The sequence below is a fragment of the Brassica napus genome, unplaced genomic scaffold (assembly GCF_020379485.1).
Source record: "Brassica napus cultivar Da-Ae unplaced genomic scaffold, Da-Ae ScsIHWf_226;HRSCAF=390, whole genome shotgun sequence".
In the NCBI taxonomy this organism is placed as follows: Eukaryota; Viridiplantae; Streptophyta; class Magnoliopsida; order Brassicales; family Brassicaceae; genus Brassica; species Brassica napus.
In genome coordinates this window covers 4658-28099 of record NW_026015664.1, presented here as the reverse complement: position 1 = coordinate 28099, position 23442 = coordinate 4658, and the positions used below count along the sequence as shown (strand labels likewise).

At 36.0% G+C, this 23442-nt stretch overlaps 1 pseudogene; it reads right to left on the bottom strand.

The window, feature by feature from the left end:
* Positions 1-267: 267 nt before the first annotated feature.
* On the bottom strand, positions 268-1872 carry LOC125600441 (annotated as a pseudogene).
* Between the last annotated feature and the right edge of the window lie 21570 nt (positions 1873-23442).

The following is a 23442-nucleotide window of genomic DNA, read 5'->3' as shown; positions in this document are numbered from 1 at the left end:
GAGAGAGAGAGAGAGAGAGAGAGAGAGAGAGAGAGAGAGAGAGAGAGAGAGAGAGAGAGAGAGAGATGAGAGAGAGAGAGAGAGAGAGAGAGAGAGCAACCGTTTTGTTACTTATTAAATTGTTTAATGCGAAAATTCATCCCTCGTATCATTATTACATAAATACGAAAAATTATTGCTCAAGTCCCTAAAAAACCCAAAAGCCTAACAACTACAAAGGAAATTAAACTCCAGCTAAAGCTAAACCTCATTTCCAACAACACCATATTAATCTAAATAAGATTTAGCAATTTCTCCATCAGCTCCTTTAGGGTAAATCCACGGGGACACTCTCATTTCCACTTCCATACACAATCCGTAGAATTTCTCCGGAGTGCGATCAAACGCAAGCGACATCTTATCACCAACCAATACATTCCCAGCCACATTTTCCTCAGCACCCATGGCTTTATGCACAACCAACCCCTCGTCTTTCACACCCCTTTTTCCCAATTTGTTCCTTAGATCAGATATCCTATCCGTGAAAGCTGCAACCGAGACACCAAAGGATGGACTATGTGTTGAGCCCTGGCATATAACATTGTTTCTTATCACCACCGCGTCCTGGCCTGATTCTACCTCCCACAAGTCCGGCTACTAACTGTACAATGTTTGAGTAATTAAACCTTAATATATACAATATATATATATAGTCTATATATATATATAATGCGAAAGTTTTCAAAATTTTCATCTGAAAATAATTGATAAAATAAAAAACTCATCACTACTTGTAACCATGGTGCTCATTTCTTTCCATTGAAGATTTTGAATATATAAAATATTATAAAAAAAAAAATCATTTCATGAGACTTTAGACATCAATGAATTTTACGAGCTTTATGCTTTGTCAAAAAGACTTTACCAGCGTTATTATCTACACAAATTAATGAAATTCAAAACTATCTATATTGATGTGATGAAACGTAATGCATGATGTTAGAAACTGAAATTTCATCTTTTCGCAATAAAAAAAAATTTACATAGAAACCCTAAATTTCTGGTTAGAAGATGAGATTATATTTACCGCTAGAAGAGAGTAGTTTAGTTTTGTTACCTTCCTTGACGCGGGACAATGCAGTTTCGGGTTTGCGCCAACGTAGCCGGTGAGACCAACATAAGGGACCAAATATGAAGCAATGAGGTAATTGTAAGAATTGGCATAAGGATCAAATGGTGGCACAAATTTTCGTCCGAATGCATCATCCATAACTTTCGCAAATGATTTTTTACTTAAATCAAGAAGCGGCCTTGCAAATCCTTTCACCGTTTTCTTGATGGCCCTGTGATTTTTTAATTTTTACTTATATATATTATTAGAAGAAAAAAAAACATTTTACCTGCCTAATACCTATAATTAGTTAAATATTGATTGACAAGAATCACACATGATCACAACACCAAAGTCTATACACACTATGAAGCCAAATAAACATTTTACCTCAAGTGGCCAACCTCTTGCCAAGCAAATTGCAAAACAATATCTCTTGTCAAACGATCGAGATTAGCTATCTGAGCTCCAATAGGACTTGGCCCTCCCATCGTTAAACTTGGTGCGACCGTATCTAGACCAACCCTAATGCTCCGAACAAGAAAAACTCAGCTTCAAGATACTCCAAATTCAACGGAAACTCTAATAATTTTCTGTCTTGATCTGTACAGTTCGTCGTTTGCATGGGGCAACTCATAACCTGAAGATGGCAAGTGTTGAAGAAGAACAACACCATCACTATTGGAACCAATAAGCTTCTTCTCTCTTCAATGATTCTCATTTCTATAAGAAAAAATCGTTTTCTTTTATTCGTTTCTGATTTATGTGTTTCTGGTTTGGATGTGATTTCTTTATTTATAGGGCTTAAGATATGACTGAAGAGCAGAAAAAGTCTACTGTTTTGGCGGTACTCCGGAGAGGATTTCGCTGATACTCCCCCGTTGCGTTTTATCTGCTGGAGGAGTGCCACGTGGAGTTTTGACATCTTCAGTTACTATTTTGAGGACACATGATGTCAAACAGGGTTTACCCGTATCGTGGCGAGTTACAGCGGACCTGTTCCCCGCAGACTACGGTTTTCAAAATGCCGGTCCAAACCCGTACCGCAAAATATATAGGTCTTCGCGGGCCATCCCAGGAGACGCCTCTTTATCAAACTGTCTGCTACAGCTTCTTTCATGAATGTTCAAGTAGAATAGTTGTATAAGAGAGTTGAAGAGACCTTATAAAGCTATATTAAATCCTTATCAAAATCAATGCCACAAAGCTCCGTTTGTTCTTACGTTCTTGAGTTAAAAACCTTCTTTTGTTATCAGCATAAGCTTTTGTTGAGTTTGAATCTGATTGAGTTGTTATCTTTGTAATAAATTGGCTTAAATGTTGTATTTCTTCATCAAATCATCTTTCTTTTTAATTATTTGGATTGCAAAAAAATTCGTGAATCACTTTGCCAAATTATATAACTGACGTGATATACAACTAACTTTTCTCCTACACAACACCACTGTAACCAAATTTATTTAAGAAAACACTAATTCACAGTAATGAAAACAAAACCAATCAACTTAAACAAAAAATACTACATTGTAATAAAGCAATTCATAGTTGTGTATAATAAAAAATTAAAACCAAATTAAAACAACACCAGAGTTCGAATCGTCATCGCTGGAGCTGGAGTCGTCATCGCCGGAGCTCCAATCATCATCACCGGAGCTCGAATCATCATTGCGGAACTCCTTATGTTTTATGGGCGAAAAGTCACAAGAATCACTTTCTTCTCGCTATATTTCTCGTTTTTTTTCCTTAAAATAAGAAATGGAAAAAAATGTGGGTCCATATATTCCGCATGACCCGTTTCGGCCCATCCCGCAAAAGATCCAGTCCCGCAAAAACCCGTTCCACAAGGCCCGCAAATTTACAGACCTAGAAAACATTGTCCCAATACGGTACCGCGACAGTTCTTTACGGACCAGGTCCGCGGTCTAGATCCATGATTGCTATCTCCAAATACATATATGGAGAAGTTTTTGCCCTTTTGAGTTTAGATAAGGGTTAGGTTCATTTTTTTTTTTTTTTGGCAGAGAGAGTACCCGCCTCGCTACTCGCAACATATATAAAACATAATTTTCCAATTTTATTCTATAGATTGTTACTACATCGAAAGTTCTACTATAAATCCTTGATCTTTTAAGACTGATTTCACAATTTTATATTTGATTTACATTTTTGATTTCACCACCTCAATTAAATGGGTTGACTGTGGGATAACGTAATAGATGGGGTGATGTCAGTACTCCCCCTGTGGGATAAAGTAATAGATGCCTTCACCATAGAATCTTTCAACAACATTAGGACCAGATACCTTATCAGGTGTAGCCACAGAGAAAGGGAACTCATCTTCTCAAAATACAATCACGTGACACGAAAAAAATTGTTTGTTTCCGAATCATATAACTTCATACCTTCTTCCCATAAAGGTACCCAACAAACGTGATATCACTCAAATTACCTTAAAAGTGACTTTTACTCTATGAAATAAAATGTTCAGTTGTAGTACATAAAGGTCGAATCGATAATGAGTTAGGGCACACAATAGATTTAAAGCAGTTGTGATTAAGCTAGGCAAACAACTTAAAAGCAGTAAATAATGTAAACATGATGAACAAGCAATTGTTCAGTTGATTGCTTTTGAGGTTGTAAACAATACGAGAAAGAAATAGATCTAGGGTTTCACGTAATCATGATTATAGTGATATAAAACACTTAGGTGGTCAATCCTAGAATTCAAGTCTAATGCACAAGGTATCCAACTTCCGCAGTGAATCAATTCTACTGATTAAGTCCAATATCTCAGTTTTCGTTTGTTGCACTACAAGAAATATGTGTATTGGTAGTAGTTCACGGTAGCACGAATTCACGAAGTGTTTCTAAAAGTTGTTAAATCTGAAACCCGACTTTTTCGTAGCGTTATTTATTTGCTAGTAAAAAATTTCATTAACCCGGGAAATAAAATGAATAAAAATACATTAATAGCGGTAAAGTGTAAAGGACTTTGTTTATTTTTGGTCTTTTCCTCCTCTCCTTCTCATCGATACCATCTCTCCGAAATTTCCAAAAGTTGGAAGCCTCCATCTCTCCAAAATTTCACGAAGATCTTCCTGCCGGTGCTGTTGCCGTCGCCGGCGGTCAGATTGCAGGCGAAACCAAGTTTCGATTTTGTCTGTATTAACCCTAGATTCATTTTTTCGATTTCTCTAATTTCTGAGATTAATTTCTTTGATTGCTTTCAGCTGTTACAATTTCGATTTCTCTGATTAGTATTTGAGACACGAAGATTAGGAGGAGACAAGTCAGGTTAGAAATAATCAAATCTGTTTCCGATTGATATCGTGACGACTGAAGTTTGATTTTTTTGGGGGCTTGTACGATTTGATTTGTGGTTCTTGTTTGTTCTCTTTTGATTTGCAGGTTTGAGCTTTTGATTGTTCATTTTTGGAGTGAAGTCGAGTTGAAATCTGAAGAATCTTATTGAGGTGATTCTTTTTCGACCATTTTTATATTGTGTGTTGATTGTGTGAGTTTTAGTATCTGATTGTTTGACGATTGAATAGTTGATTGTTTATTGGTTCTTATGTGAATGACAATGTGTGTGTTTGGTGTTTGACATACTCTTATGGATTTTTTTTTATTTTGTTGGTTATCAGTTAGAAACTTAGAACATAAAAATGGTCGAAAAGTCATCGGTTCATCTAAACAGGTAAGGAAATACAATATATATTATAGTTACTGTTTTTTGTGTTTTTTGTGTGATTAAAAAGTCTAAATTATGCTTTCATGTGTCTTAACCAAAGAGCTGATCTTCATTATGAGAGAGGTGCGTGGGAGTTTGTGAGGTGTGTTGGTGCAGATTTAGCAGAGTCTGAGTTGATCATTTGCCCATGCATAGACTGTCGCAATGTAGATCATCACTCAGCCAATGTTGTTGTTGATTACCTAGTAACTAGGGGAATGGATTTGAGTTACAAGCTGCGGGAGGATCGGTATCATCATGGAGAAGTAATATCAGGGGCTGACTGTAGAAACAATGCAAGTGAGAGGAACAAAGAGATTTTAGGGTTATACCAAGCATCTGACACTACAAGAAATATTGGCTTTGATAGCAGTAGAGGATAGCGTTTTTTGTCTTTCTGCTATAGTTGACATACCCATTAGTTTTAGATAGCGTTTGTATATTTTGAAACGCTATGATAGAGTAGTATATTTGGAAACGTTATGATATCGGATGTTTAATAGCAAAATAATTAAAATGCTATGTTTGGTTTATCTAATCCCTAAACCCTAAACAAGTTTTAAATCCTAAACTCCAAGTATAAACCTTAAAAATCTTATATTCTCATACTATAACTTCAAATCTTGAATTTTAACTCAAATTTATTCTTTTTAATTTAATATATAACTTCCAAACACACAAACCTTAATTCCTCAATCAAACTCTATACCCTAAATCCTAACATGAAACATATATAAACCATACATCCAATACATATAAATTTCAAATCTAAAATTTTATTAATCTAACAAATTTTAAATCTAAATCTTAATCACAAATCCTTATATAGTAACTATAACCCTTGTACTTTCAAAAATATTAACCCTAAAATCATAACATAAAACACTTTACACAAACTAATTATAAAAACCCCATTATGCAGTTTTTGAAAATCATATAACCACAAAAATCTAATCAAAATTTATATTTCATATGTTAAATTACCATATATAATCTTTACATTTAGGCAATTTATAAAACAATTAAAAAGAAATCTAAAAACAATTTTATTGCTTCTTTTTATGACCATTGATTGATTCTAATCTAAGGGATGAAATTATTCTTTTGTCTATCTCCAACCTTCTCTGTCATTGGTTAATATTTTTTTTTCTCAAAGATCATGGTTCTTAGCCATTGATGCAACGTAATCCAAAGGCCACAATTTAGTCTTTCTCTTTCTCTTTCTCGCTTATCTTCTCCTATACGAATTTTTTATTTTTCTTTCTTCAGCAACAACATCGACGATGAACCCAATGAAGGCGAATCAACTGGTTGTTGGACCACCATTGAAGAAGAGACGACGGCACCGGTTTGAGTTTGTCGCTGTCGTCACCGGTCTCGAACTCGGAGGGAGCATGGTGGTGCTTAGTAGCGAGGGTGATTTCTGAAACGGCAGCGGAGAGAGGAGGCGTGAAGAGTTTGAGGTGGTGATGAAGTTTTGTCAAAGCAAAGCCCTCGCATCATCGCAGTGCTCATCCTCTTGTCCGGTTACGTTTTAAAACTCCTGAAGCAGGTTCGATTGTTGTGACTCTCTCTCTCATCATCTGTGTTTTCTTAATTTCGGGTATTGATTTTTAGGGTTTTCAGATCTGTTTATCCATGTCAATTATGATTCCTTTTTTTTTTTGGAAAGCCAATGTCAGGATTACCCAGGTGAAGTTTGGATTGTTCTTTTAAGATGTATCCTCGGATTTGATTAGTGAATCACGTGTTCTGTTCTGAGACTTTCATTTGATTCTTAAGATGGCAAAGGAAGCTAGCGGTGGTGGTGGAGGTGAAGCCGAGCAAGAAGAAGAAGAGAGGTGGAGAAAGAGAGATGACAAAGACACAAAAGGAAGAAGAGGGTGCGGCGAGGTGGATGGGAGAAGACAACACATGCGGCTGAGAAGATTAGATTTAGGTTTATTTTTTAATTTGGGTTTAGGCTTCTTTTTAATTTTGGGTTTCGTTTTTGTAATACAATTTTAATTAATAAATTAATTTTAATTATAAATCAAAATTAATTTATAAATTGCTATTTCGATATATATTTTTAAAATTTTTATTTATTGTTTAATAAGATAATAATAATAACGAAAAAGAAACGTTATAAAAAATATTTAATTGCATACACAAAAACGCTATAATATATAACAATAAGATAGCAGTGCAAAAAACCGCTATCTAATGTGTCTGACCTACTATGACAGGCGATGATACAGCGCTTCATAAACCGCTATCATATCGTTAGATAACGTTTTTCATCCGCTAATAAAAGTCTTTTTTCTTGTAGTGTGAGTTTCTTGATGAAGATTTATTAGGCAGTGTGATCTAAGTGAGGTTGCTGAAGGTGAAGATAAGGAAGAAGATGAGTTTCTTGCAAAGCTAGCAGATGCAGACACATCTATGTATCCAAGTTGTGCTAACCACAGCAAGCTGTCGGCGATAGTTTCACTCTTTAGGATAAAGACACATAGTGGTTGGTCTGATAGAAGTTTGATCTTTTGCTGGAGATTTTGCCACATATGCTACCCGAGGAGAATGTCTGGCACACATCCTTCTACGAAGTGAAAAGGTTTCTGAAATCTTTTGACATGGGCTATTAGAAGATACACGCTTGTGTAAACAACTGCTGTCTGTTCAGAAAGGAGTTTGAGAAGCTAGACAACTGTCCGAAATGCAATGCTTCAAGATGGAAGATTAACATGCGCACATGTGATGTGAAGAAAGGTATTCCACAGAAAGTTCTGAGATATTTTCCGATAATTCCACATCTGAAGAGGATGTTCAGGTCAGAGGAAATTACGAAGGACTTAAGGTTGCATTTTAGTAACAAGAGCACTTATGGAAAAAGCAGACATCGAGTAGATTCTGTTACTTTGCATCAAATGAATGACAAATACCCGTTATTTGCTGCTGAAGAAAGGAATCTTAGGCTTGGACTGTCCACTGATGGGTTCAATCCTTTTAACATGAAGAATGTGAACTACAGTGCTTGGCCGGTTTTGCTAGTGAATTACAACATGTCACCTGAGAAGTGTATGAAGGAGGAGAACATCATGTTGTCATTGCTGATTTCTGGTCCAACCCAACCTAGAAAAATATTGATGTGTACTTAGAACCACTTATAGAGGAGCTAAACCATCTGTGGGAGCAAGGAGAGGTCACGTATGATGCATTCAGTCACACCACTTTCAAGTTAAGAGCAATGCTTCTCTGGACCATTCAGGATTTTCCTGCGTATGGAAATCTTGCAGGGTGTAAGGTAACGGGCAAAATGGGATGTCCTGTGTGTGGGAAAAACAAAGATAGTATGTGGCTAACTAATTGCAGGAAGCACATATATATGTCCCATTGGAAAGGTCTACCTCTGAGACATGCTTGTCGTGGAAAGAAATCATGGTTTGATGGGAAAGACGAGCATGGAAAAAGGGTAGGATTCTGAGTGGTCATAACATAAGCCAAATACTCAGAAATTACAAGAATGATTTTGGAAATGTGAAAGTAACTGGAAGCAAGAGGAAGATTATAGAGCCTGTTGGATCAGAGTCGGATGATGAATCCAGTGAATCAGTGGAAGAGGAAGAAGAAGTAGATGAGGAGGAGCTATCTAGATGGACGAAGCGGTCAATCTTTTTCAAGTTGCCTTATTGGGAGGTATGTTTCTTATATAGTTATCTGTCAACTTTTTCCATAAATGTTCTATCTCTAGCTTTCGGTGACACTCTTATGTGTGTTTTTTTGTATAGGAACTCCCGGGTAAACACAATTTAGACGTGATGCATGTCGAAAGAAATATTGCTGCAAGCCTTATCGCAACGTTGCTGCATTGTGGAAAATCAAAAGATGGACTTAACGCTCGAAAAGATCTTGAACTGCTTGGCATTAGGAAGGATTTACATCCTCAACCCCGTGGGAAAAGAACTTACCTTCTTTCAGCGCCTTGGTCTTTGTCTAGCAAAGAGAAGAAAATATTCTGCAAGCGTCTATCTGAATTTCGTTGTCCGGATGGTTACTGCTCAAATATATCAAGGTGTGTGAAGATGGAGGAATGTAAGATATCAGGAATGAAATCACATGATTACCATGTGTTGATGCAATAGCTTCTTCCGGTTGCGATTAGAGGTATCAACTGATGCTCTTTTAACTTTGTATTTGTCCAGAAGTAGATCTCTTCAGTCTGATCTCCAATGGTTCTTTATTACATGGCTATTACCTAAAGGTGTTAGGATAGCCATGGGACGCATGTGTGCTTTCTTCCATCACCTTTGTCAGCGAATTATTGATAGAGAGAAAATTGAGATTATGGAAACAGAAATTGTGGAAATTCTATGCACGTTTGAGAGGTTTATTCCTCCAAGTTTCTTCGATATAATGGTGCATTTGGTAGTTCATCTAGGCAGGGAAGCTCGGTTATGTGGACCTGTCCTTTTCCATTGGTGATATCACTCAAATTACCCTAAGGAGTGATTTATACTCTGTCAAATAAGAGGTCGAGTTGTAGTACTTAGGGATCGAATTCACAGGGAGTTAGGGAACCAATTAAATCTAATCAGTTTGATTAAGCTAGGCTAATAGGTTTAAAGCAGTAAATAGAGATATGCAAAGAAGTAAAAAGGAAACAAGTTGAACAAGACATTGTTCAGATTGGCAAAGAGTTGTTTGATGGAAGGATGGTTACTAGACTTAGGGTTTCATTCAGGTTATTAGAACTCTAAATTATAGATGCTAAGTATTGATTCTAGAACTCGATATCTAATGCAAAATACAACCATCTCTCGCTGCGAGTCTAATCTATTGACTAAGTTCAGTGTTTCAGCTCTTGCATGTTAACACTGATCGAGCGTCGATCGGTGCTATGGATTGAGTGTCGATCGATGCTACGGATTGAGTGTCGATCGATGCTATGGTTTAAGCGTCGATGGACAATGCCTTAGGCAAGCGTTATCGATCTGATCGATTATGTTCAACTAGATTCCTAGACCAACTCTCGTATGCGCCTAGGTATCTAATCCAGCAGGATTCGGGTTCCGTTAATTGATTGCACTCTCGTGCCTCTCAATTGTCCTATGATTCTAGGTTCAAAAAATTAGTCACACCCTCATGGTTATCCAACTACTCTAGATCCTAGTATTACAAGCTATCCTGATGTAGAGATCTTTATGTACCTTAACAATCATATAATTCAGAAATTCATTCAAAACCCTAGAAATCCTAAACCTAGCAGGTGGATCTACTCATGCATGATGTTTCTCACAGAAATCATAAATGAATATATGAATAACATAAAATATAAATAAAACCAAAACAATAGAGTTCCAAGAGGACTCTGAAGGAGTTCCTCCGTTCTCTCATAACCTAGAACTATGAATAAAATAAAGCTTAGCCATCAATAATGGCTTAGAAACACACATAAATAGGATTTCTGGTCGTCCAAGGGTATTCTGGTAATTTATGGTTGCTGCTGGGCTTCAGTCAGTCATAGAATATGTTTTGCCCGCATTCTGGCATCCATATCGATCGATATCATGACTTCTGCATCGATCGACATACGTTTCTCTTCTCAACAGCTTCCTCTCGCGAATGACAACTCTTCAGTAAAACATACATAACATCTGCTACAGGATTCTGATTGACCTCAAACTGGTGGCATTGGAAAGCTAACTCAAAGCCCCATATTTTGCCAAACGATGGGATCAATCTAACGGTAGGAAGGTCTCCATCCATAGCTAGACATCTGACACGTCTGCGCAGTTCTGCACCTCAAAAGATTTCAAAATTACCATATTTCTCCAGAACGTACATGAACCTATAAATATTCTAAATAGACTATATATAGTAGTAGATATATATTAAAACACTTATAGACCATGGCTAAAAGTGGGTAAAACAAACATGCAGTCTCTTTGAAAGAGGTTTGAAAACAGCAAGTACTCACATGATTTAAAACTTAGAATCATCACCTCTACAATATTGCAATCCACATCTAAGAAGTCCTAATCACAAAAGCACATTATATTGAATCGAACCTTGATGATTGCCGCCACCAAGTCCCGTTCGAATTCTTTTTGTTGGAATCCTTATGAAGCAAGCCTTAATGGTTGTAGCCACCAAGTCCTGTTCAGATTCCACCTAACTAGATCCTAAGTCCTATTTAAATGATAAATTTCAATTTTTTTTAGATAACTATGTTTAGATAAAGCCTACATAAGGCTTTATGTAAAGCTACTCTAGGGTCAAAATAGAAAGAGAAAATTGTGATAAATAAATCTACATAAGGCTTTACCTTCCAGATAAAGCCTTATGTAAAGCTACTCTAGGGTCGAAATAGAGAGAGAAAATTGTGATAAATAAATCTACATAAGGCTTTACTTTCCAGATTTGTTTGAAGAATCCGATTCCATGTATACCAAGCCCCAAGACAAGCAGTAGTGTCAGGTTAGTGTTGGAGGTCAGCTTTGGTTCCTTCAAACAGTCAAGGCAAGTGTGTATAGTTGACAAGTTGGTCCACTTTAGCATCTTAGTACTATCTGCAATCAGTAAATCTTGAATGGTGCTAAAAAGTGGTTAGACATTAATTTAAATAAAAATCATAAGTTCGTAGTCCCCTTCTTGACTCAATAAAATTGTTTTTGAAAAGATTTTGACAAAACTCAAGAAGATGGTATTAGTACTACCTCCCCCAGACTTAAATTACACTGTCTCGGTGTAAAGTGTCCAAAGGTGGTGATAAGCAAAGCTAGATGTTTGAGATGTTAAAGTAAAGTGCCGTACCTCTCTGTCCCGCACATCGATCGATACCATCCTCTCCGTATCGATCGACGGCGTAGAACAGAAAATTTTGCGTCATGTCTGGAATCTAACTCATATGATCTGTCAGTTTGGTTAGATGTGTTAGACACTCTAAACATAAGAAATAAATAACCAGTCTCAAACACAAAGCATAGATATGTCTAAAATATAAATCCTACAAGTTCGAAAAACAAAGAAACAAGTGCATAAGGGAAAGAGATCGAAATGGGAGGACTAGTCGGTGTCCTCGCTGGTCGCGTCGTCGTCGCTCTCGGATGAGGGGTCTCTGCGCTGCCTAGAGCGTCCTGCTGCTGCTGGTGAGTAAGCTCTGATGGTCCTCCTGCTCGTGCAAGAAACTCTAGACCATATGGCACGAAGAGCATCAACAACTACCCTCTAAAAGTCTCACTGGTCGCGCATAGGGATGTATGGTATGTTTGGGAAGTCAAGAAGAGGTGCCTTTGTTGGTCCCTGTGTAGCTCTGGCTCGACGCAGTCTGGGAGGTCTGCGCGGAATGGCCGGAAGATCGCGGAGGAGCTGGGCATCGGGGAGGAACCGGAGTCTCTTGACACTGTAATCAAAGTCCGTGATCGTCTTGTTCGGCATCTGCAGTAGACGGTGCTGGTTCCCGATCCTGAAACTCCATAGAAGCTTCTCCTTGAGCCAACCTGAGTTCATCATGTTTGGTTAAGTTTTGCAACATATATGCTTTCTGGACTTCAAGATATCTTATATTCGAAGAGCACAAAATGGAATTTCTGACTCTTTACTGCAAGATCCTTTTAGTGAGGTTTGTTTTACTTGTTGTTTTATTTTGATCTGGTTATTCAGACCGACTCAAATTTGAATAATAAAATAGTCGTTCATTGTTAAGAAAAAAAACTGTGGTTTAAGTTTATATTTGAAATATATTTTTTTAGGAAAAAGTGGTAAGCTCAGACGGATGGAGAAACAAGATGGAAGAGCACAAAGATTGGAAACCACGTTAACGAGTGGCATGTGACACTAGGTTAGACGGTGCCATGTCATCTCTAGACAGCGCATAAAAGAAACAAGGGACTCGCTTTAATTACCCTTTTACCCCTCCAGACGAACGCGGCTTCACCGTAATAGCAAAAAAACCGACGTCGGATAAAAGTCAAAAAGTGACAACTCAAGACCACACCCTCCTAATACTTTATATTCAACGCTTCTTTGTTAGTTTCTTTCGTTCAACAACATTTTGTCTCTTCACATTAGACACAACTACAAATAAAATTCAACTTTTTACAACGTTTTGTAATTTTCTCGATTTTTTCTTTGTTACTATTATGAAATTCGTTATATTTATTTTCCGTATGTCAAAAGTCCAACAACATCTCCTAGCCAAGACAAGTAGGTTGGAGAATTATGTAATACTCATTTTAAAAACATGAAATCTGAAATATTCAATGTCCATAAAGAATACTTATATTATATATACTAATTAGTCCAAATGCAATTAGTCTATTATCTAATTCCTGGTCAGTAAATGCCCTTTGCTACACGTACACAACTATAAATACATACACACTAGCCCTTCATCTCATAACACAACAACTCGTTTCACAAAGCCAACATTCTTAGAGAAAAAGATTCTGAAGTGAAGTAAAAGATCAATATGGAGAAAAAGATTCTGATTGTGTTATTCATCATCTTTTCAGTGGAGATGTCCTCGATTATTTCGGGAGTTGATTGCCGAGCCCTACGAAAAGAGCAGACTAACGGCTGTAATCAAACGGCCGCCGTCGACGGCGGTGCCTTTAACTTGATCTCGCCTGCTGTTGCCGCGAACAGCTCGAGGATTCGTTTGATGAGGAGCTTGACTTTCCGATTGGCGTCTGGGCCGAGCAAGAGAGGACCTGGACACTAATGAACACATTGTTCTTCTCTTTTAGTTTTGAACACTAATTCTTTCTTTTCTTTTTTTTTTTCCGTTTTTGACTTTACAAAGTATGTAAAGATCTGTGTATACTAAGTTCTCAAAAGTATAAAAAAAAGACACTTGATTAATTCGTATACAGGCTTTGAATTACAGGCGTAGTTACAGGCTTTTTGTTTACACAAGTCGTTATACATGTAAAGAGTTTGAATTTTTCTTTGAATACAAAAGACTATAGTTTGTTTATTTTATAAAAAAGTCACTAACAAAAGCCAATGATAGAAAGAAGATTTACCAAAATATAATTCAAAACTTGATTTTAAATACAAAACTATACCCAAACTTGAATCAAATGCAAAACCAACTTAAAAGCCTTGTGAAATTACAGCTAGCCTCTTATGACCAAACAAAAAAACAGAACTCATTTTTACGAATATAGTCCCGGAAAGTCGTCTGAGTCTTCTGAGATATTGTAAGTCGTCTAGGCGACTTCCAGGAAAGTCTTATGGTGTAGTTGATCTTAAAAATAATTTTTAAATTTTTTAAAAAATAATTTGACAAGTAAAAAATTAATATCATGTAATTATAAACAGTTTTAAGTAATATAAATTAAGAGAATCTACCAAAACTAACCCACAACTTGATTTTAACCCCAAACCTATACTCAAACTTGAATTAAATACAAAACTAACCTAAAAGCCTTGTAAAATTACAGCATAACCCCTTGTGACAAAAAAAAAAAAAACCAGATACTATTTTTACGAATATAGCCCAGGTAAGTCATCTGAGATATTGGAAGTCGTCTGGACGACTTCAAAGTAAGTCTTCTGGTGTAACTTATCTTAAAAATAATTTATAAATTAAAAAAAATATTTTGATAAGAAAAAATTCCGACGAAATGAAAAAATTCCGTAGAAAATTCGTCAAACTTTTCCGACGAATTTTGACGAACCTATTCCTAGGAAATTTCCGACGAATTTCCGACGGATTGCATCACATTCGTAGGATATTCGTCACAAGTTTCCGACGGATTGCATAACATTCGTAGGATATGCGTCACAAATTTCCGACGAATTTCCGACGAACTTGAGTTTTAGATGTGAAATATTCTAAATAAATGTTAAGCCGGATATATTAAGTGATAAATATGATGTGGGTTAATAATACTTCAATTATTTAAGCTATATATATATATATATATATATATATATACTCTTGCGAATGATGCATCGACGGATACCTAATCTTTGTCGTTAAAACTTGAGCACATACTTTCTGTTGATCGATCTTATAATCTTTAATTTGTGTTTTTTCAAGTGTTTTTAAACATTATGAAGATTTTAAACCCTTAAAAGTCATCAATTTATTATAAATGGCTATTATCGTTCTATTTTTTCTATGTTCCAAACCCCCAATACGTAATTCATCGGAAATTTGTAGGAAATTTCTGACGAATTTATGACGAATATCCGACAAATATAGTTCTGACGAATTTCCGACGAAAAAGATATATACCGACGAATTTCCGACGACAATGGTATATTCGTCGGAAATTAGTCGGAAAATGAAATTTGCCCGGGAAAAAACCCGCCTAATTTTCGCGAAGAACCAAAATAAAAACTTCCGACGGATTTCCGACGAACACTTTCCGTCAGAAGTTTTTAATATAAAAGCGTAAACCCCTTCTTCTTCCCCATTTCTCCTCTCTCTCTAAACACACACAAATTCTCTCAGATTTTCTCTCTCTATACCGGCGATTCTAAGTCTTAAACTCCTCAAATCTACTTAACAAATTATGTAAGTCATCTCTTTCCTTTTCTCATTTGACTTATGTTACTTTTTGATTGTGAAATTGTGAATTTTAGGTTTAAAATGTTGGATTTATGTTAGGATGAAGAATTTTATGAATTATATGTTAGATTTTGTTGTTAGGTTGTGGTTTAGATAGGTTTTGATTATGATTTTGTGGTTTGTTTATTTAATTTGTTGACTTGTGAAATTTAAAAGTTTTTATTATTTTATAAAATGCTTTTCAAAATTTTAAAACATTTTGTAATTTTTATAATTTTTGAATGTTTTGTGTAAATATACATATAATTTTCAAGTTTTTATTATTGTTGTTGTTTTAAAACATTCTTTTGATTTTATAAAACTTTTTACACTTTTTATAAAAAATAATTAAGTTTTTATAAAAAGTTTTTAAGTTTATTACAATTTATAAAACATTTTCTGGTTTCAAAAGTTTATCAAAACAAATTTCACTTTTTTTAGAACTTTTCAATCTATAAAAGGCTTTTGTGTTTTTTTAGATTTAATTAAAATATTTTTCAATTTTTAGGAAATGGGTTCAACAATTAAAAATTTTTTAAAAAAATTTCTTAAAACGTTTTTTCGTTATCTATAAATATTTTCAATTTATAAACATTTTATTTAAAAAAAATTATAATAAAATTTATTATAAACGATGTTAAAATAATTATATTACAAAAACGTTTTCCTAAATTTAAATTTTATTTTATTTATATATAAAGAATTAAAAATATTTATTATAAATGATTTTTAAATTTTATTTTTAAGTAATTCAGTAAAATATTATATTTAACATAATTTTTATTTTATTTTTTTTTAAATAGTTTACAAAATTTCCGACGGATATCGTTTGTCGGAATTTATCCGTCGGAATTTCGTCAGAAACTTATCCGTCGGAATTTTGTCAGAAATTTATCCGTCAGAATTTTGTCAGAAATTTATCCGTCGGAATTTCGTCAGAAATTTATCCGTCAGAATTTTGTCAGAAATTTATCCGTCAGAATTTTGTCGAAAATTTATCCGTCGGAAATGCGTCGGAAAATCCGACAAAATTCCGACGAAATTTTTTTTTCCGACGAGTTAGAACCGAGCTGTTTTGACGGATTTTCGACGAAAATCGTCTGTATGAAACAAGCTGTTTTCTTGTAGTGAAAAAGTTAAAATCATGTAATTATAAACAATTTTAACTGATATAAATTAAATTATAACAAAATTGAATTGTTTTCAACATAGATGAGTGTAGGTAGTGTGAATCATAATATTTTTTGGTCTAGGGTTTGGAAACATATGCTGTAGTATTGTATGTATTCTTAGGGTTAGATTTTGGAAAGCTTTAATGTTTTTTTGAAAAATTAAATTTTTACCTATACGTGTTTATTTTTGTGTATAGTAAACACTTTTGAAGTTTAATTAATTAATTGAAGTGTTTAGTTAATTAATTAAGTTTAGGGGTTATGTTTAGGGTTTAGAAGACTTACATTTCAGTCGTCTGGTGAAGAAATTAAAACAGACGACTTACATGTAAGTCCAGACGACGTGAAGAAACCGATGACTTACTTGTAAGTCGTCATCTTTGTTTGTTAAAAAAATCTAGAGAATACCCTAGACGACTTACTGGTAAACGGGTTAGTTTTGCATTTGACCCAATTGTGTCAGATATTTGACTTTTCCTGGACGACTTACCAGTAAGTCGTCTCCGGAAAAAAATATTATAATATTTTATTAAAGCGAGACGACTTATCTGTAAGTCGTCTCAGGTTACTTCTGCAATTGGAAAATAAAACTTAAATATTTAACTTTTTCCAGACGACTTATGCGGAAGTCATCACGTAAGACGACTTAATTGAAAGTCGTCCAGGATAAGCAAAGTCGTCCAGATTTATTTCCTAGATTCTGGTCAAACCTTGCTTATCTCGGACGACTTTTTCGTACGTCGTTTACCTGGACGACTTTCAGGTAAGTTGTCTGGGTAAAATTAAATGTTTAAGTTTCTTTTTCGAATTGCAAACTAACCTGATAAGACTTACAAATAAGTCGTCTTGCTTTAATAAAATATTGAAATTTTTGTTTACTCAGAGACGACTTAATAGTAAGTCGTCCAGGAAAAGTGAAATATCTAACACAATTGGGTCAAATTCAAAACTAATCCATTTATCTTAGACGACTTACCCGTTTATCTTTCAGAAGACCTTCAAGTTAGTCGTCCAGTGTCTAGTCTTCCAGAAGACATTCACGTAAGTCGTCCAGAAGGTCATCCAGTTAGTCGTCCAGGGTGTTTCCTTCGAGAAGACCTTCAAGTTAGTCGTCGAGTGTTTAGTCTTCTAGAAGACCTTCACGTAAGTCGTCCGGAAGGTCGTCCAGGGTTTTTCCTTCCAGAAGACCTTCAAGTTAGTCGTCCAGTGTTTTGTCCTCCAGAATACCTTCAAGTAAGTCGTCCAGAAGACCTTCAAGTAAGTCGTCCAGGGTTTTTTCCTCCCGAAGACCTTCAAGTAAGTCGTCCAGGAGGTCGTCCAGTTAGTCGTCCAGTGTTTAGTCTATGTATTAAAAACTTATGTTATGAACTTATTTGTGTCTACTTCTTTGTCAAATTGCACTACCAAACAAATTTAAGAAGGTCTTGCCCTTTATATTATCCGAAAGGTTACAAAAGGTCACTGCACAGAAGACTTTCCAGACTACTTATAGTAAAGTCGTCCAACATTCCAGACGACGTAACTGTAAGTCTTCTGCGCAGAAAATAGGTTACAAAATAGGGATCAAGTTCAAATACACACATCATCCTAATATATCATACAAAATAATCTAATGTAGCCTGTTTATCACCCCTCATACGCACCCAGGTTGGCATCATTGTCCTTGTTTACGAACTCATGCGCGTCCGGAAGCTCTTGAAATATATCCACCGCCATCTTATCCCTCATAGTCTTCCTGTTGGCCTTAGCAAATTCTTTTTTAGTAAACTCTATCCCAAGAGCATGACATTCAATGTACTTTAGAGTGTACACGCCACAATCACCAGCTCGGGTCGGAGGTATATTGTCCGGTCTCTCAAATGTGAATGGCTCCAGGCTGTATTGGGCACGTTGTTCGTCTGAGGAAGCGCACACAACAAGCAGATAAGGGACCATGTGGAGAAATGGCTCCATTACCACATCGAGTTCTTCTGGGGAGATACTGGAACAAATGCTGTCAAAGACGACTATGTGCCTCTTAGGATCGATATCCACATTGCAATCCAATGATTGTCTTTGTAGCTCACTGGCGCATAGATATCATCAATATCCGTCCCCCAAACCTTGTTCGATTGGCAAAATGATGGTATAGTGCCTGCATAATAGTTCCACGCCCCACCAGGGAGTCTTCTTCCTAAACCGTTCTGATCGGGTTCCGAGTCCTTTAAATACTTGAAGTTGAATCTCCATTGATGAGCAAAGAGATGTTCAACGAAGCACATTCTCTCGCTCCTGAAATGTTGTTGGTTAGCGTGGTACCTCTTCCCCAACACATTAATCCAAGCATCAATATGCTGCATATAAAATAGAGTACAAGTTAGAAGATATCAGACGAATTAAGTCGTCTGGTAAGCCGTCTATGTAGGCGACTTACCAATAAGTCGTCTGGTAAGTCTTCTACGTAGACGACTTACCAGACGACTTATTGGTAAGTCGTCTACAAAGAAGACATACTAGACGACTTACAAGTAATATGTAGACGAATTAAGTCGTCTGGTAAGTCTTCTACAGAGATGACTTATTGGTCCATCGTCTACAAAGAAGATGAATCAGACAACTTACAAGTAATTCGTAGACAAATTAAGTCGTCTACGTAGACGACTTACCAGACGACTTACCAATAAGTCGTCTGGTAAGTCTTCTACGTAGACGACTTACCAGACGATTTATTGGTAAGTCGTCTACAAAGAAGACTTATCAGAAAGTCATCTAAGTCATAGCAGAAGACTTACACAGTCCTCCAGCCACTCTAAGGACGTCCGGAGGATGTGATACCACCAAGTTCTACTTGTACGTGGTTTTTTTATCTTGGGCTGCTCTATAATGACTGCAAACACAAAATATTGAAAAGCAATCAGTTTTTTTAAGACTAAAGCAAGCTATGATGGGAAAAACAAACACTTACGGACAAGTTTTCAACCAATCAGCGAGCTCCTTCAACTTCTTCTTGTCAATTGGTGCAAAAGGATTATAGTGATATACTTTGGATTTGACCCATTTTTATCCATGGTATATTATTATTTTACTATATATATCTATGTTTTCTACTCTTCTAGGTATGTTTTCAGGTTCAGGTGCATTTCGGAGTAAAGCTATGACTTTGGAGCATTTTGGAGCATAATGGACATTTCACCCGAGCTAACCACTTAGAGGTCGACGAGAGGAAGAATAATCGATCGATGCGCATCAGTGCTGACGATCGATATCAGGAAATGCCTCGACAGATGAAGATTAATATCGATCGATGTACACAAGTACCGTCGATCGATGTCGAGACACCAGACGTGACATTTTGGATTCAGCAGACTTAAAGACCAAGGCCAAGCCAAATTACCAAAATGGCCTGACGAGTTTTTAACCTAGTAGAATATATACTGCCTAAGTGTTTGACGGCAGAGAGAGCTTTTTCTTTTCTAGACCTAGTTTTGTTACAAGTTTCATTTGGAGAGAAGATCACTTGTGATTGGAACTCCTTGTTTCATTTTCTTATCATATATTCTATGAGTTTCTATTTATCTATTGATATGAATTGCTTTGCTATGTCTGAGTAGTTCAACTGTTAGATCCAGGGTTCAGATAGGTTTGTGGGATTAGCCCCAAACTATAGATCTGCCTTGTTATGATATTCATGATAGATTTGTATTCATTGCTTCTTTTAGCCTAGCTAACTAGAACTTGATCATAGGATTGCATATTCAAGCACCCTTGTTATCCCATCCTGACATCTATCTATCATATTAGGATTGCTAGAGAGGGCTAACCGCCAATTTAGAATCTTAGTAGGGCATTTCATACTCGCGCATAGGCCTGGCTAGAACCCGTCGATCGATGTCCTCAACTGACAATCGATCGATGTTGGCAAAAGTGTATCGGTCGACGTCTTAATAGACTATCGATCGACACTCTCTTGTGGCTGCATCTAACCGGTGAGACACAAGATCTAGTTTGTTAACCAGTGGTACATGCGACAGCTGATCACTGAGTTAAGCGAATGAGCTCTAATATATCACGCATGCAACAGTTAGGTATCTATAGGAATTATAATCTCCAAAACCTGAATAGTGGCCCTGCATCTAATATCATTTCCAACCTAAGTTACATTTATCATTTACTCGCTAGTTACTATTGCTATTTCATTTAAAACATTAAAACCTTTAGAATTAATAAACACTAGATTTAATTGTTCCCTAGCTCCTTGTGGATTCGATCCCTAAGTACTACATCTGAACCTCTTTTGATGAGAGTAACACTCCTTAGGGTAATTTGAGTGGTATCATATAGCCTGGATAAAGCTTTTTGTTTGGAATGATCACTTTGACCGTGGGGTTTGCCGTATAAGGAGATTTCTGTGAGGCAGCAAGTCTCCTTGTTCTATCACTCTTTGCACAAAAAAGTGCCAAAGCAGCATCCCTCTTATCCTGATATCTAGCATCCTCAACCCGTGTAGGGGTTGAATACTTTCTCCCTTCAATATATCCAGCGAAGATCGCAAGGTACGCGAGCCGCTTGCGATCATCCCGAGACCACCCTTCACACCTCCCTAATGCTGCTATTATCTCCTCAGTAGATGGCCCAGCGTCGACATGAACTCCCAACATCCCCCAGAAAGAAGTCAACTCCTTTGTAACAACACATTGAGGTCTCTCAAGGTCCTCGATGTACTTGCAGTTTAGACCAGTGAGGTTATCAAACTCTAACAGTGAAAACATCACAGGTTCTGGAACAACGAGACTCCACAGCTCATACTTCTTCTTTATGTCCAGCTGGAAACCGAGCATGTAGTGAACCAGCCTTGAAGCCCATTCAAATCCCAGATCTTGGAACTTGATGAAAACTCCCAACTTCGACTCCTTCAGCTCTTCATATTCATCATCATGAAGAGCTTTCTTTAAAGCAGTATGCAACAAGTATGATACGAAATGCTGTGCCCTGCGGGGTCTCTTCCCCTACTGTATGTATCCTACGGGGGAGTTCTGGTATATCCATTTTTTTTGCATGCAAAACAATCAAAGACAACCATCTCAAAACAATCAAAGACTTATAATTAAGTCAACCATCTCAAAACAATCAAAGACTTATAATTAAGTAGTCTGGCAAGTCTTCCAGCTGGTAGACTTATGATTAAGTACAGAACATTTTAAAGTCGACCTGAAAATTCGGAGAAGATATAGTCACCTTCGACGTAGCGGTTATATATCGGCAAAATAGACGTGAAAAAAGAACGAGTGTATAAATTGATAGAGACAACGTTTTATGTTCATCTTTTCCCCAATCAATCACTCACAATCACTCGACAGTAAGAGATATAACTTACTGGCGGCGGAGTTCAACGAGACGCCTCTAAGAGAATGCACGCTAGGGTTTCCTCTCAGATCTTAAATAGAGGAAGCGGCTGTGAGAACGGTGGTGAGAACGACGGTGATAACGGTGGAAAGATAACCGGCGGTGAGAACGATTGATTAGAGAGAATCGACGGAAATCGCCTTCGAAATCGCCTTTGAGAGAAACGGCGTTAGGGTTTTCTGAATTTCGCGAAACAGTGAATAAAAAAAACCTTATATATGGCCGGTAAATAATCCGGTTAGGTTTAAAAGTACATTGTAAAATTAAAGGTTCGGTCCGGTTTGAACGACTTACTAGTAAGTCGTCTCTTGAATATTGTACATCAGACGACTTACTAGTAAGTCGTCCCAGACCCTAAATTTAACCCGAAAACTAAATTGACTACATCAACTAACTAACCACGTTATAAAGCCATAATTATACTTAAATAGTGTTTAATATACACAGAAATAACACACTTAGGTAAATTTTAAAGTTTTCAAAAAACATTTATATATTCCAAAATCTAACCCTAAGAACACATACAATACTACAACATATGTTGGCAAAACCTAAACCAAAGAATATCATGACTCACTACTTTCACTCATCTATCTTGAAAACAATTAACTTTTGTTATATCTTAATTTATATCTCTTAAAACATATGTTAATTACATGATTTCAATTTTTCACTTAGCAAAATGTTTTTTACAAAATTTTTAAATATTTCAAAATATTTTTTACTGGAAAGTCGTCTTACGGGGGTTAAAAACGTAAAAAAAAATCGTTTTTTTTGTTTGTTCACAAGGGGCTGGTTGTAATTTCAATAGTCTTTTAGGTTACTTTTGTATTTGATTCAAGTTTAGGTTCACTTTTGCATTATAAATCAAGTTGTGAGTCACATTTGGCAATTTTCCCTTAAATAAATGCATTAAATCTCATCACATCTTTGAAAATACTGCAAAAATTTTTCCTTATCAATTCTTTCAAATTCCTGGACTGAATAGGATTTAGCTAATTTGCACTCGTAACTTTTCATTTTATCTTCAAACAAGTAATGAAATTTTAACATAAAATAAATACTGGGAGTCTCTAAATATGTATATCTGTCCCTTTATATTATTTGACGAGCACTTTTATTAAATAACCTTACCTTCATGTATTATTAACCAAAATACCATTACTTAGGTGTCATCCTTATAATCTTTTTCATGGGCTTAAATAAAATATCCTTCTTTCACTAGATTAATTACATAAAATTCCATTACCATCCAACTTTAGTGTAACCATAATAAAAATCATATAACTTAGTTATTGGTTGGTATGTACACTGTCATAAAACTTTTTTTTTTAAATACAGAAATTCAACCATTTAAAGAGTCCCCATTAACATATACTTTTTTCTAATGGTTTGCCCCCAAACATATAATTGAACATGAAAAGCTCTTCAAATGTCAACCTCTTACTCATGACTAACACATAGAAGAATCGCATATACAAAAGATAGAATAATTCATAGATAAACAAACTTTCAAATATAGTTATTA